At 44.1% G+C, this 14,985-nt stretch overlaps 1 long non-coding RNA gene across 1 annotated transcript; it reads left to right on the top strand.

Annotated features, from left to right (window-relative positions):
* Window positions 1-12,176: 12,176 nt before the first annotated feature.
* On the top strand, window positions 12,177-14,168 carry LOC135383449 (uncharacterized). Its single transcript, XR_010419884.1, has 4 exons — window positions 12,177-12,285; window positions 13,234-13,289; window positions 13,422-13,503; window positions 13,987-14,168. It is a non-coding gene; the product is annotated as an uncharacterized LOC135383449 (long non-coding RNA).
* Window positions 14,169-14,985: the final 817 nt, after the last annotated feature.

Below are 14,985 nucleotides of genomic sequence, written 5' to 3'. Positions count from 1 at the left end.
CAAACTTTGCATTCACTCCCTCGAGCGCAGGAGGCTATGCCGAGACGTAATGTTCTTAAGCAAGCTTATTGACGCAGCAGTTCACTCTTCCTTGCTGCTTAGCTTTGTAAATTTGCATGCCCCGCCGAGGTAAAATGCGCACCGTTCGTCCTTTTCATCCCACTGTTCTAGACAAATGCTACCCAATATCAAGGATGCAGATGACTTTTAATGTTTACGTCACGAGAAACAATCACCTAGATATTTTTAATGCCAATTCAGGTATCACTCTCAAGCGCATGTTGCATTTCTGTGGCGTTTAATTTGTTCGCTTACCACTAGGTCGTTCGTTGCATTTGTGAATTTGTATTTCTCTCTTCTTCTTTATGTACTTATGGTGCAGCGCTATCAAGGCCTAACAGCTGCTTGTGGGCACTGAAAGTGAAAATAAATACATAAATAAATGCAGTCGCCGAAAAGCAAAAAAAAAAAAAAGCATGGAAGCATACTGTCGCGAGAGGAACGTATTCGATACCACAGATTGCATAAGCAGACACTTTTGGACACTGTAAAGAAAGTACATCACACACAATAATTGCATACATTGACTCCAATACATTCATTAACTGCACAATAAACATGGGCTAGTTTACGGATATAACTAGTTACAGAGGAAGTATCTTCCAGTCTTATTTTTAAGTGGATGGAAAGCAATGGCACTTCTAATGTTCACTGGCAAATTATTTCAGGCTGTACAGCCGTAGATTTTGTAAGAGAAAAATCCAAAATTAGTGTGTGTGGGAGAGATTTACTAGACGGATTTCACATGGTACTGTACAACAAGCACAACACACACATAACATACACAACAAAATTAGTCCTCTGTATAGAGGTCTCAAGCATGTCCGTGTTATTTCTGAAACCGTAATTCGCTTTGCGACGACTGGGTAAAAAATGGAGGATGTTTACAGAGACGTAGAGTATATTGCGCATTAATATGGACACTTTACGGCGGACACGATGATGAATATCATAAACTCGCGGAAAGTTATGTGCAAATGTTATCGAATCCCGAGGGCTAATTGTCAGCATGATCCGAAGTGCTCTTTTCCGTAACACAAGAAGCGGGTGAAGATTATGCTGATAGGTGATACGATAAAGTTCTAGGACATAGGAGATACGGGAGTAGATGAGGGCGTAATACACAATAAGAAGCGTGCTAATGGGAACCACGTTGCGATGTCTGGCTAAAGCATATCACCCAGGCGACATTTCTAATTAACTCCGATAAATTTAACGCTTTGGACCCTTGGAAGAAGGTGGCCTCCAAAAGATAGATGGTTATGTTTTAGGTTCAGCCGTTTCTGGTGGGGATGGGATATAATGTACGATGATTTTTTATAATTCGCTACTAACATGTTCCTGATGAGCCAGCAGTGTAGCTTCTCCAGGACGAGATGAGCTTTAGTGTATAACGAGGTAAGAGTGTTAGCTTTAATGAAGATTGTAATATCATCGACATAGAGATAACACTGTTCTGGGAGGAAGTCTGGTAAGACGTTTACGTAACTGAAAAGTAAAAGTGGTCCTAAGAGCGAGCCCTGAGGCACCCCTGTGTCAATAGGGCAGAAGTTTGAGTTATGTTTGTTTACTATAACGTACTTAGTACGACCATTTAAATAACTGCGAAATAGGTTAAGAGGTCTCCCTCTTATTCCAGACATTTCAAGATTTTGTAATAGGATACCATGATTTATTAGGTCGAATGCTTTCGACAGGTCGACGAAAACTCCCATGGAGATTAATTTTTCCTCAATGTTACTTTTGATACATTCAGCTGCGCTACGAGTGCGTGCGTTGCGGGAGTGTGTGCGTGTGACGCATGGCCTTCAAAAACCAAATTGTGATGGATTAATAATGTTGTGTAGATTCAGAAAACCATACAATCTCGTTAGAAGAACTTTCTCATACCATTGCTGAAAGAAGGTAGCAGAGAGATGGGGCAATTGTTGCTAACGTCTGTCCGATGGCCCTTTTTAAAGATGGGAATTACTTTGGCCTTTTTCAGTGCAGTGCGGAAGATGCCACCGTAAAACATTCATTCACGGGGTAGGCTAGCGGCTCGGCTAATTGATGGCGGAAACGCTTTATAACGGAGGCAGGTATGTTACTTTGACCAGCTGATTTCGAATAACATATCGTGGATATTACGAGAGGCGTTCAAGTCAAACCGGGACTTTGTGTCTCCTGAGTGTACAAATGGCTCGCGCTGCTTCTTTTTCGTCATTTTGCCACGCGACAGGCCTCCGCGTTCACCACGTGGTGGTCCAAAGTTCGTGCAAAAGAGAAGACGCGTACTGGACAAGATGGCCGACAACAAGGTGAGCGCGCACATCGAACAGCGAATTGTCATGAAGTTTCCCGTGAATGAAGGCGTAAAGTCATCTGAAATTCACAGAAGGCTTCAGGCTCAGTATGGCCACGATAGACTTAGCCGCACCGAACCGTTCGAGTGGTGCAAACGGTTCCGAGACGGGTGTACATCAGTGCAAGACGATCCCGGCCGGGGCGGCTCAGAGCCCAGTGTCAGAGTTTCCGAGAACATCCAACTTGTGGAGCACCTGATCCTCAAGGATCGACGGATAACATGTCTCGAACTGGCTCGAAGGACGGACCTTTCAGTGGGAACGTTGAACACTATCATTCCTGAACACCTCCAGTTTCGGAAAGCCGGGCCTCATCACCAAAGGAGTCCTCCTCCTACGGGACAATGCACGCCCGCATACCGCGCACCTCACAACACGCACCTTACAGGAACTTGGCTGTGAGTTGCTGCCACATATCCCTTACAGTCCAAACCTCGCCCCCAGCGATTTCCATCTCTTCGGGCCACTGAGGGCGTTCTTTGGGGGCCGCCACTTCAGCTGCGTCGACGAGCTCAAGAATGCACTCCGATCATGGCTGCTATACGCGCCGGTAAGGATTTCTACGCTGCTGGCATACAAGCCCTCGGGAAACGCTGGGACAAGTACATTAGTGCAGCTGGAGATTACGTTGAAAAATAAAACTAATTTCTCGCCTGTAAGTTCATTTAATTTTGCGAAAAATGAAAAGTCCCGGTTTGACTTCAACACCCGTCGTATTTCCGCAACGCTTTTGGGCGTGAGGAAAAATGCGCGCAAAACATGCCGCTAGAAGAAGCAGGCAACTCCACAGAATGATGCATGTCTGCGAGCATTTCCTTAGAGGAAGGATAAAAAAAACGCGCTTCTGGCAATGTGTTAAGTTTCTGCACAGGTACGCCGTCATGATCGGCTTGAGGTCAAGAAAACATTGAAAAAATACGATTAATGCGCTAGGTCCCAGTTGTATAGGACGCATTTAAGTGAGTTGGACATATGGGAATATGCCTTACTTAGAGGACATACACATTTTTTTCGTGAATGACGCTCCCGAACTGCGCAGGAGCAACGACTCGGCCATGCACAATTTAAGCATGCTGTTGCTGAGGCAAGTGTATACATGAAGAAAAGAAAAAGAAAAATTGCCTTGCCTTCGCGTCTCTTAAACAGAGGTACATAACGTCGTTAGACGAAATATACGGTTTTACAGCCATTAAGGTACCCATCAAATTTCATACTGATGGCAACCAAGCTTCCCCGTGGTGCTGCGAGGAAAAAATAAGAAAGAGTGTGAAACATAAAAGTAAGCATATACTGTATACATACAAAAAACATGACAGTCACAGACAAGGTAAAGATGAAAAGGAAGTCATCGGCAGGCAGATCACAATGCAATAACGGTACGTGTACTACAGCCATAAGATTTTCTGTACATGTGTTCAACGCCATAAGTAAAATGTCAGAATGCTGACCTCTGATAATTCCCCTCCCTTTCGAGTTTCATTCCTCCTCCCATTTAAACGTGCTCAAATATACAGTCGGCTTCACTACATGCGGAAGTGTCGATAGGCTAAGCCCTCTTTAAGCGAGATGTCTCACATTTTAGTCGCACTTTGATGCCCTCGGGAAAAAATTGACTCACTATAAAACCAAGACATTCACTTTAGGTTCGAAACATGGTCCCCCTAATCGTGAAACTGCAGTGGAAAATTACCTAAAGCGGATATATTTTGATGTATAAGACTGTGAAACCCCGAAGGAGCGCGAGTTCTACTTCTGTCCCATTGAGTACAATGTGTAAGATTTTGAACGCCGGGGGAACAAGCGCCTTTATAGGTATACGGATAATTCCTTTTCGGCATAATTTTTTGTACATAGATGTCACAGGATCCAGTGGCGGACCAGTGAAAAATGTCGGCGTTCTTCGCCAAAATGAAATTATACGTTTCTTATGCATAGCGTCCAAGGGTGTAATGCAAGCGAAGCAAGTTTAAGTTTTTGTCCGCGAATCTTGGGCATGAACGCCTTTGTGAAATCCACAAAAATGCCCAAGGTAAGAATTCTGTTTTCAATGTTCATTTTAATCCTTTCTGTGGCGCAAATGAGTGCTGTGGTTGTGAATTTTTCTTACAAAACCCCAATTGTGAAGTAGTGATAAGGCCGCGAGATTTAAGAAAAGCGTCCAGTCGAAATACTTTAATACAGTAGAAAGAACTCGCCGATAGTTATTCGTGGAAGATCTTTCACTTCTTCTTCACGGGAATAACCTTCACTAACTTATGTTCATCCGGAAACGCACGTTCAAGAAACATAGAGTTCAAAATGTCGGCTATAGGTTGTGCGAAATAAGAGCTAAAACGTTTGAGAAAAAGTACAATCAAAAGTTCAACTCAAATCCACAAGGCTGATGGAAGCGGAAATGAGAAAACACATAATATGAAGCGTTTGCTATCTGTTTGGTTGCCATCCTCCGTTCATCCTCCGTCCTGCCACCGTCCATGAACGTGGTGCATAGTGTTCACCGTTCGCACAAAAATTCGACAGACGAGAACTTCAGCAAACATGTACCCCCCTCTGGTCTGTCATGAGATTGATTTCTGGAGACATCACTCGAGTAGGTGACGGATAAGCTCCATTAAGCCGAAGCCTTAAGAAAGCAACAAGTAATCAGACAAACGATGGTTAATTTTCAGATGTCGTTCGAATTTTACTTGCCTCTTGCAGATCAATATATGTTGAAAAACCTCGTAAGGAGAAGATTCATTGGAGAAAGTCAAAATGAAGATGTTTGACATTACTGAAAGTATGTTTCGATCCCCAGCTTCGCTTACTTCTGTCCAAGTTTTGGACAAACAACTTCGGCGACCGCTGCTATACCGCGACATAATACATCGCTTTCATGTTTCACGTTCCGCCTTCCATTCTAGTTTCTATACCAGACTAAACCATAGCTAAAATGAGTTCGAATAAGCCTCAACCGTAAACCCTATTAGGAAATACACGGCTTAACATTGTGTGGACAGTATGATGAAGTACCTGCGTAGGGTCGAAGGCGTTGAGTAATGTACGCTGACACAACACACACATTTCATCAACTCGGCAAATACGGACGAGGCTGAAGTCATAAAATATAGTGCTTTGTAACAATGGGCGCCGTGAAGAATTATTACTCTTTGTTCACGCCCATGCATCATCGTATCAGTGTAAAAATATCCCTTAAGGTCACACGTCCACATACGGAGCAGTAAATTTCCTTCAGAGAGATTTGTCAAAGACGAAGGATTGTCAAAGACTGTCTGGAATGACCGGTATATTTTTTCATCGACGCTGTCCTCACCACGTACTTCCGATGTGTGAGCGTAGGTCTTTGGCAAAATAAAGCGTGTGGTGCGTGCTCTGTTTCTTATCATTACTGAGAGTTCAACGACGCTTTTTGAAATACAGCAAGCGCGATAATAACTTTGTTGCTAGAATACGACCTTGTCACAGTTATTTTTAAGATGCACAAAGCTATATTTATAATAATATGGTTATGACAGATGACAGGCAAAGTTTCTTGTACTAAGTTCCTCATAGCCCATACGCAAGGAATACCTTTATCATTCGATTATCGTCAATTAATCGCGAATAACCAACACAACACAGGTGAATTCTATTTTTAATGTGTCTTCCTGGTGGCGCGCGTAGCCCTCGATCTCCTGCATTAGGAAGTTTCTCTGAAGTACTTCTGAACTGAAGCCATTATACGTGCAGCTGTGCAGACATGGTTATAGTGGTGGAGAGTCAGACTTGAATTTATTAGTACTGGATGGGCCTGTTTGCCTATTGAATATGCATAACCTGAAATAACCGGTACACGTGTGAACACCGAGTGTTTCGAAGCCAACTTGAGCCAATATCGACCATTCAGCTTGTCCAAAGTACTTGGCCCATGAAGCTCCCGGCGCATCAGTGCCGGGCTCTTCGCTCCCTCTTTGCTTTCATGCAAGCCACTGAACTCCTCGAAGAGCTCTAAACATTACTCCGACCTGCCGTCGCTTCGCGTTCATCATAGTTCATCTTCTCATATTGTTATTCGTGAAGTGGGGTAGGGTCCCCACGGGGAAATATCCCATGTCATCATCACTTATCCGGCATTTATTGTTGTTGAAATGAGAAACCGACCTAAAACCTTATATAAAGTTTGTATGACCAACGCTGGTTAAGAATTTAGAAGCCAGCGTGTAATGTTATCGAAGAGAATGAAGAATGCTTCACCGAAAGGAAAAACTACGGCAAATACGGACGAGGCTGAAGTCATAAAATATAGTACTTTGTAACAATAGGCGCCGTGAAGAATTATTACTTTTTGTTCACGAGTTTCGTAACTGGTGAAACAACCTGAAAAATGATCCCCAGGGCTGCTCATTATCAATGCAAAACGCATTCAACATGTATAGTGCATTTTAGAGCATATTGGCTGACCTCTCTTAACACTTAAAAATAATATGTATAGAGAGTGAGGCCAGACAAAGCACGTGTCAGAGCATTCCGATCAGTGGCGATATCACGTAAAGCGCCCTCGATTAGGTCCCTCTCCAGTTCTCGTTTCGCAGGTTGTGAGTGGCATTAAGGTGGTATCACATGATGCAGTGTATGCTGTCACCACTTCTCTCTTCAGGTGAGGGCGACTGTGCTTTACAGCCTTCCTCTTCTGCACAGGATATCAACAACTTCATTAAATACACTTCGGTCCCTGTTTGCTCGAAGCCTTCGTCGATGCCTCGGAGTTCCAAGGATGGCTGAAACACGGCAAGTACTCGCTGAAGCTGGTGAGCTCCCGATTGAAGTTCTCCGTGAACGGGAAACGGCTCGGCACTACCTCCGTTTGCGTGCTCACATTCCTCCTCGTCACCCGCTCCTCAGGAAAATTCGATACCGCCTTGAAAGCGACTTCTATCGAGTAGCGCAAAGGACACGCCAGACTCTCACTGGCTTCATAACTAAGGACACTATACCGCCGGAAGCCCCCTGGTCTCTACCGGTACCGCCCACTTTTGTACGCCTCCCAAACCTTCTGGAAAGAAGAGATCAGGTCCCCCCTCAAGTCCTCCGAGCCCATTTTCATGCTCTGGTAGACGAGAAGTTTTCTACGTTTACGGCAGCATATACCGATGGCGCATCCCGAGACAACAAGTCCGCCTCAGCATTCGTCATACCATCCGAAGCCGTAGTGCACGGAAGACGCCTTTCACATCCAACCTCCTCCACAGCTGCGGAACTCTATGCCATCCTTTTCTTTCTACAACACATCGCTGATTTTACACCCCGGGAATGGGCAATCTTTACAGACTCCAAATCTGCACTTCAAGCAATTGAAAATTCCGGCATACGAGGCCCATCCGCACCCCTAGTCACAGATGTATTAATGGCTTACCACACTAACTACGCCGCAGGCCACAGGTTAGTTCTCCAGTGGGTTCCAGCCCATTGTGGTGTCGCGGGGAACGAGCAGGCCGATAGCGCCGCAGAAGCAGCACTCTCGTATCGGAAACGGACCCGTATTGTTCTGCTGAGAGGAGACCGCCGTTCAATTCTGCGACGCCTATTGACACCCCTGCCTTCCCGCCAACGGACAACCGACATTCTTCCCCCCTCTATGTTGAGCAGAGTAGATCCAACGCTCGCTTTCCGCATGCCACGAAACACCTCTCGTCAAGATGCTGCATTAATCCACCGAATGCGCCTCGATGTGGCCTTTACAGCTCAGTGGTGTTACCGCTTGAGACAAGTTGACTCTCCCACCTGCTGCCACTGTGGTGCTCTTGCGGATCTGGAGCATATTCTTCTTCATTGCCCTCACTACCAACCTTCCAGAACCACACTCTCCGAGTCTCTTCGTCAGCTGGACTCTCGCCCATTCTCCCTATCGAAATTCCTTGGTCCCTGGCCCAATCCAGCCCAGCAACGCTCTGCGCTCAAAGCTCTTCTGACATTTCTGGAGACCATCGGACTTCGATCGTTATTGTGAAGGGGCTCGTTATTTTATTCCCCCCACTCCAACCAGCAATGGGGTAGAGTATCGCCTGTGGCGATGAAACTCCCCACTCTCCAAGGTCAAAAATAAAGTTGTTGTTGTTGTTCTCTCTTCTTCTTTTATTTCATCATACTACAATTGCCAATTGCCAAAAGCTATGTGGTCACTTAGCTGATGCTTGTGACGGGTCCACTAAGTTCATACCTTGTGTAGTAAAGGTAGTCGGGCCGATAATCTCGGGAATTTTTTGCAACAATATGATAAAAATAGAGTAATACCGTAACGCCCCAGAAGCCACAACAACAATAGGAAAAATGTTTGTTTACAAATATGAGACTATAAACACAAGATTATCATCATGTACTGAAAGCAGGAAATTCGCAAAATACATAATTGAACATATGAAGGAACTGAGGCAGGAACCTTCATAGTTGAGAGGAACAACAATAATGTTTATTTACGCGCGCCGGGTGAGGCGCATGAAGAGCGCGGCGGCGCAACCAGGAGCGTCGATGACGATGAGGCCTCCACAGTTGACCCCCCCCCCCCCCCCTCTGCAGAGCCGACAGAGGAGGCGAGAGGTAACGGGTCAGACGAGGGGACCACGTCCCAGAGCGATTGGACCACGTCGGAGCAGAGCGAGCATCAGCAACGGAGCAGCAGTGCTGCCGGTGTTGCCAGGTCACTTGGGCCGAAATTCAGGAGGTCGGCATCAGAAAATACAGTAGACTCCAGTAGTTATATTAAGTAAGACTTTATTCTAAAACAAAAGGGCGAAACGCCCCTCCGCGACTCCGCTAGTGGACCTCATGATAAATAAACACGAGCTATCACGATATACACGCGATATAATATGTGTAAAATATACTTATTTGGTACACACAATAAAGACGTGCTTGCACACCGTCACTCGTTCAGGCGCTCTCGCTCATACATACATCCCTTCATACTTTCTACGAAGTCAGCATTCATAGTGAAGAGCAGTTCTTGTCACCTATCAGTCGCTTGGTGTGTAGCAGTCCAGTGATAGTCTCTGTCGAAAGCTTGTTTCGCTGTTTCGTTTAATGATGTTTTTCTTTATTTGCATTAAACATATCCCGCTCTCCATCAGAAAATATCAATTCCACGCAAGCGCTTGAATTCAGCAAGCAGAGGAAGCTTACAACGAAACTTGGTAACGTCGCAAACATAAGCTTGTTGGAACTTGTCCTCATGTTTGCTCTGTTACCAGGTGTCCTGTCGAATATATGCGTACTTCTGTAATGTATTTGCTATAAATAGTTTTAGTTGGGCAGCCACTCGCTTTTTTTAAGGTGACCGTGCCCGGGATTTGTGTAGCACGAACGACCTGATTTTCCCGCTCTTACGCGAACCGCGACGCAACTAGACAGTGCGAGCAAACGTGAATTGGAATTCGCCAAGTAAAACCACGTTTGTGACAAAGAAATCTGTAGATTTAGGCGCATTTCGATCTATTTGCAGTATTTCAGTAGACCGACGTGAAATCCAGTATATCTACTGTAATTTCAGTGGATCTGGCAACAATGAGAGCTGCTCTGCTGCTGTTGCTCTGCTGCTCAAATCGAGGCTATGGGGCCCCGCCTTAATGCACGTCCGTCGGTGTTTTCACTGACGAACGCGGAGTTTGCGGACAAGTTTCTGCATAAAGAGTTTAGACATGTTTGTGACGTTCGTGATAGGCTGCGCTTTCGGACGGACGTAGCGCCCGCACACGTGCAACACAGCGAACCGTTGCTGGTGGACCATACAGCTATCGCTATCACTTCTTTGCACGTGGATACGAGAAGTTTCTAAATATATTTTGAACATCGATGGCCATTCTGCAAGACAAGAAGACCTGTACACAGAGTAAGACAGGTACCGGCTGTTGTCACGAACTCTCGTAGAATTGTTTGACGAACAGGAAAGTGGGATAGGTCTTCCACCACGTGTCGCGCTGTCACCTGATCGTAACATTTTTTATACAGTATGAGTAGTGCTGGATGATCCCCACACCAGTATCAAGCAGGAAGCTTGCCACTCTTCTGCAACAAGAATGGCTCCAAATGCCTCGGCTACAGTACATGGCTCGTGTATGTCCAGCCAAAGGCGCATTGATGCGAAATGATTGCGGACAGTAATAACAAATCGTTCCACCAGTTCTAGGTTTGTTGTCCACAGGGTTGAAAAATATTCCGATATTTTTAAAAAAGATTCTCTCCAGTGGTCTTTTTATGGATAAAACCCAGATATTTTTGGAGAATATAGACAAGCCTAGAAATGGTGACACAGAGTAAAAACAAATGTGTTTTGCTGCTTTTCTTGATTTCGGATGACCTCTCATAGTTTCGGTTTATAGAACTGCCTGTCCCAGTAACACTGAATGAGCTTCCATTGTTTTCGAAAGGTGGAGTGCACGCGTGGGTCAATGGTGCATACACTTCACGCCTGGATTAGCTGTCGTACTTCAGTTACAATGCCTCCAGGAAGCAGAACAACGCCTCTTCCTGAACGGGTAGAAGCTTAAGAAAACGGGAAAAAAGTTAAATCTGAAAAATTAAAAAAAAAGTAACTTGACGAAACGTCAAGTTACAAAGTTTAAAAAAGTTAGAAGCTAATGTTGCGTATACTTAGGCTTTTATAAACAGCCAACACAACAAGAACAAAAAAAAAAATGTGACGTTGAATTAAGATTGTCTTTCACATCGGATATAGACAAAATCTCTAAGAAAATCCGGGTTAAGATGTGTGGAAAAAATAAATAAAAATCCACTGGATAAAATTCATGTGGATTAAATCCAGACAACCGTGGTTGTCCAGCACCCAGTGTATCGCTCATAATTTGGAATATTTGAACCTATATTCGTGTCCTTGAAGCAACCGCCGTTGAAAAAATCCGGATATTTTTAAGACGATCCTCTCCAGTGGGCATTCTTCAATGAAACCCAGATATTTTTGGTTACTTTTGGAAGATATGGACAAGCCTAGAAATGTGACACAGAGTAAAAATAAATCTGCTTTGTTGTTCATGATTTTGGGTGACCTCTCATAGTTTCGGTTTATGGCATTGCCGGTCTCAGTAACACTAATTATGGTCTATGTTGGCAATATGGTAACGATGCTAACAAACCCATCCTCCCATGTTGTAGTTCACTGAACTGAACTGAACTGAAGGAGCTTCCATTGTTTTCCGAAAGGTGGAGCCCCATGCACGCGTGGGTGAATGGTGTAGACGCTACGCGCCTACACCGTTTGCTGGATTCGCTGTCGTACTTCAGTTACAATGCCTCCAGGAAGCAGAAGAAAGTCTTTCCCTGAACGGGCATAAGTAGAAGAAAACGAGAAAAAAGTTATGTTCTGAAGAGTTAAAAATATCAAGTTAAAAAGTTACAAAGTTAAAAAAATTAATGTTGCGTGTACCTGGGCTTTTGTAAACACCGATACACTACAATCCAATAAACCGGGAGTTTTCCGTACAACATTGAATTAAGATTGCCTTTCACGTTGCATCTGGACACAAGCTCTGAAAAATCCGGATTAAATTGTGTGCATAAAATAAATAAAAAAATCCACCGGATAAAATCCATGTGGATTAAATCCAAACAACCCTGACAGCAACTGAATGCTTGGGTTGCTGAGCGCATCAGATAATTCGGTTTCCTGACGGTGCACATTGCGTGGAAATTAAAAAAAAAAAAAAAGAAAACGGAAGAACGAAAGGGATAGTCATTTCCCTTTGAATGTTAGAGGAAACGCGTGCGCCGCTTCCTTGGCAAATAAAACCGTGTCGTTATCTGCAGTTGACATCATTCTGCAAGAGCGTGGAAAGGCAACATTGAAGAATGACGAACCTGAAGGCGGTACTCCTGTTGGGAATTGTTTTGTTCGGTGAGTAACGCCATTCTTGCAGCCGAAAACAATTCACGCGCACGCGCATATCCAGATCTATGTAAACTTCATGTCTTCCTGCTGTGGTATATCCTTTTACAGGTAGAATATTGAAAATTGCTGTCATTTGGAAGTATGAAAACTGTGTGCGTGTTACCTGCTTACCAGTGCTTAAATTTTTCAGCATTCTGTTGCACTCTGTTCTCTTTACCGTGTTCTGTATCTAGGAGGTTGAACTTATTACCTGTTTCCGATGATTTCTATACATCTAAATATAACATCAACAACAGCGACGTGCATGATGATGGGATGAGGTGTTTCACCACAGGAATTGCGATACTGTACCTCAATGCATGTGGGTTAATATATGAATGGGATGGCAATGAAGGAGACGAGAAAGAGACACACACGCACGCACGACAGAACACATAGTAAGTGAGATACTACACGGTGTACGCTAAATATAATCTGCATGAGCTATCCTACAAAATAGAGCAGTATCTCCCCAGTCTCTTTGTTGATCGATACCCCAACAAAACCGAATATCCTCTGGATGTACGAATGGCCTAACGCATTCGTACGTCCAATGGATATCACTCAGACATCAGTCGGACGTGCGTGGACGTGGAGGATATTCGGTGTTGTTGGAGTAGTCTCGACCAAGGAGGACACCGCACGCGATCGTGTGACTTCGATAAAGAAAAATAAAATATGGCAGGAAGTTAACTTCGGGGCAAAGACGTTTAGACATCAAATACTGAAGAAAAAAGCTTCATTCCAGACCTGCGCCTTCGCAATGTACGGCCTTAATTTAAAGCAATACTTCCAACCTGCGCAGCGGCGGGACTAATGTGAGGACGAGGGCAGGTTGTAAATATACGCTTTGTGCAACTGTGTCTGATATAGCTACACGTGTATATTAATGGTCTGTATTTACCATTTTTTCAGCGTTTTCAGCGACTGCTTCCCCGCAGTTCCCTGGACGTGGAGGGCAGTTTTGTGGTGTGAGTATTGGTTAAGAGATCTGCATACTAGAAATCAACAAACATCAGTTCAGCCACAATTCGTACTCACAATTATGTACCTTCCAAATGTCCTTCGCCCGGTACAATGTCACTTATCTGCTGTTGCTTCAGCGCCGATTCTGTCCTCCTGGTTCTTATTGCAAGGTGGAGCATGTGCAGTGCTTTGTCCCTCCTTGTCCTCCCATCAGAAATTGTGAGTACAAAGGATGCGTTCTTGCTCAATTTGCAGACTTTTTCGCACCAGTTCCCATATTTTACATGCTAGCTTACTGTTGCTTTTGTGCAAGGTGCATGAGTGCAGTGCGGGGCAGTGGATTTATTGAAATTGCGAGCGAACGCCTAATGTTCTCACTGTGGAAAATGATTTCCATTATAAATCTTTAAAATCTGGTTGTGTTGATCGTGCGTTTAGAAGCTGTAAGTGTCTGCGTGGGCATCATAAAAAAACTTGGGATTTTTTATGCTTGCGCGTCTGCGCGGTTTTGGGTCCTGAGCACTGGGACTTTGTGGTCTTCAGAAGAATTCTGTGTTTTCAACTTTATGTGCTAAAGAGGCAATCATCCCACACCTTTCGAGAAACTCCTTGGAGGCAGTTGCACAGAACAAGGAGTCGCACAATTTCCTGTCTCTACATCTGAACTGTGCGTTCACTTCCTGTTTCTTTTCATCCACACAGGTGTGCCCTACTATGGGTGAAAGAATCGCAAGTTCGCGTTCGAAATAGTCTCGAGTAGTTTCCAGCCACAAATGGCTTTATTCATCATGTAACGTGACAAACAAGTTTATAAGGCAATGAGACGATATGATGATATGTTGTCTTGCGCATTAAAATGCAATTAAATAGATGATTTGAAGGCATATTTATTCCATGTGGTTGAATCGTATTTCACCTGATATCCACTGATACACGCGCACACACATGTGACTTAATTGTTCCGATGTTTGATTGCTTTCTTTTCTGTATCAGTATGTATATGTATATATATCTATGGATGACTTGTTGAATCAAGTCGCGAGTCATGTTAGAAATATACCGATGCAAATGGTGCCGTACTTCTACACGTACTGTTTATGCTTAGCCGTTACTATGTATGAATCCAAAATTGATATCTTTATTAAAAGAATGGTCAAAACGACTGAAGCGGTAGCACAACCTACATAACAAAAACCTGACACTAGGGACAGAAACGACGCAACAACTTTATTCTGGGATGATGAATGGGGAGCTTCATCGCCAGGGGCGATACTCTACCCCATTACTGGTGGTGATGCGGGAAATGAAATAATGAGTCCCTTCACCATGTCCTATGGTATCCAGAGAGGTAAAGAGAGCTTTGAGGCTCACAATAAAGTTCTTCGTTCTTTCTTCATAAAGTTCTTGTTGTATGACGCAAACGCACGGCTGAAAAATTGAAATGTGACTTAAATTTTTCGAAAACCATTCGTCAGCCCAATTTGGCCGATTTGGCAATTTGGGTAGTTTCTTTACAGTGCGAGTGTGAAAGTCTAGCTGAGTTAAAGACAGTGTAAGTGTAATTACAAGACTTTTGAACTGGCGAGCAATGGAGAAAGATATGCTCCGGATTTTCGAAGTCATCGTGACGTCGCTCGCCGTAGCCGAAGGGGACGGAGCACAAAATTAACGAAAAAAAAAAGGAGACACACTCAACGTGGG

The sequence above is a fragment of the Ornithodoros turicata genome, chromosome 2 (genome assembly GCF_037126465.1).
Source record: "Ornithodoros turicata isolate Travis chromosome 2, ASM3712646v1, whole genome shotgun sequence".
NCBI classification, from domain to species: domain Eukaryota; kingdom Metazoa; phylum Arthropoda; class Arachnida; order Ixodida; family Argasidae; genus Ornithodoros; species Ornithodoros turicata.
The sequence above is the reverse complement of the archived record's forward strand: the minus strand, read 5'-3'. Positions and strand labels throughout refer to the sequence as shown.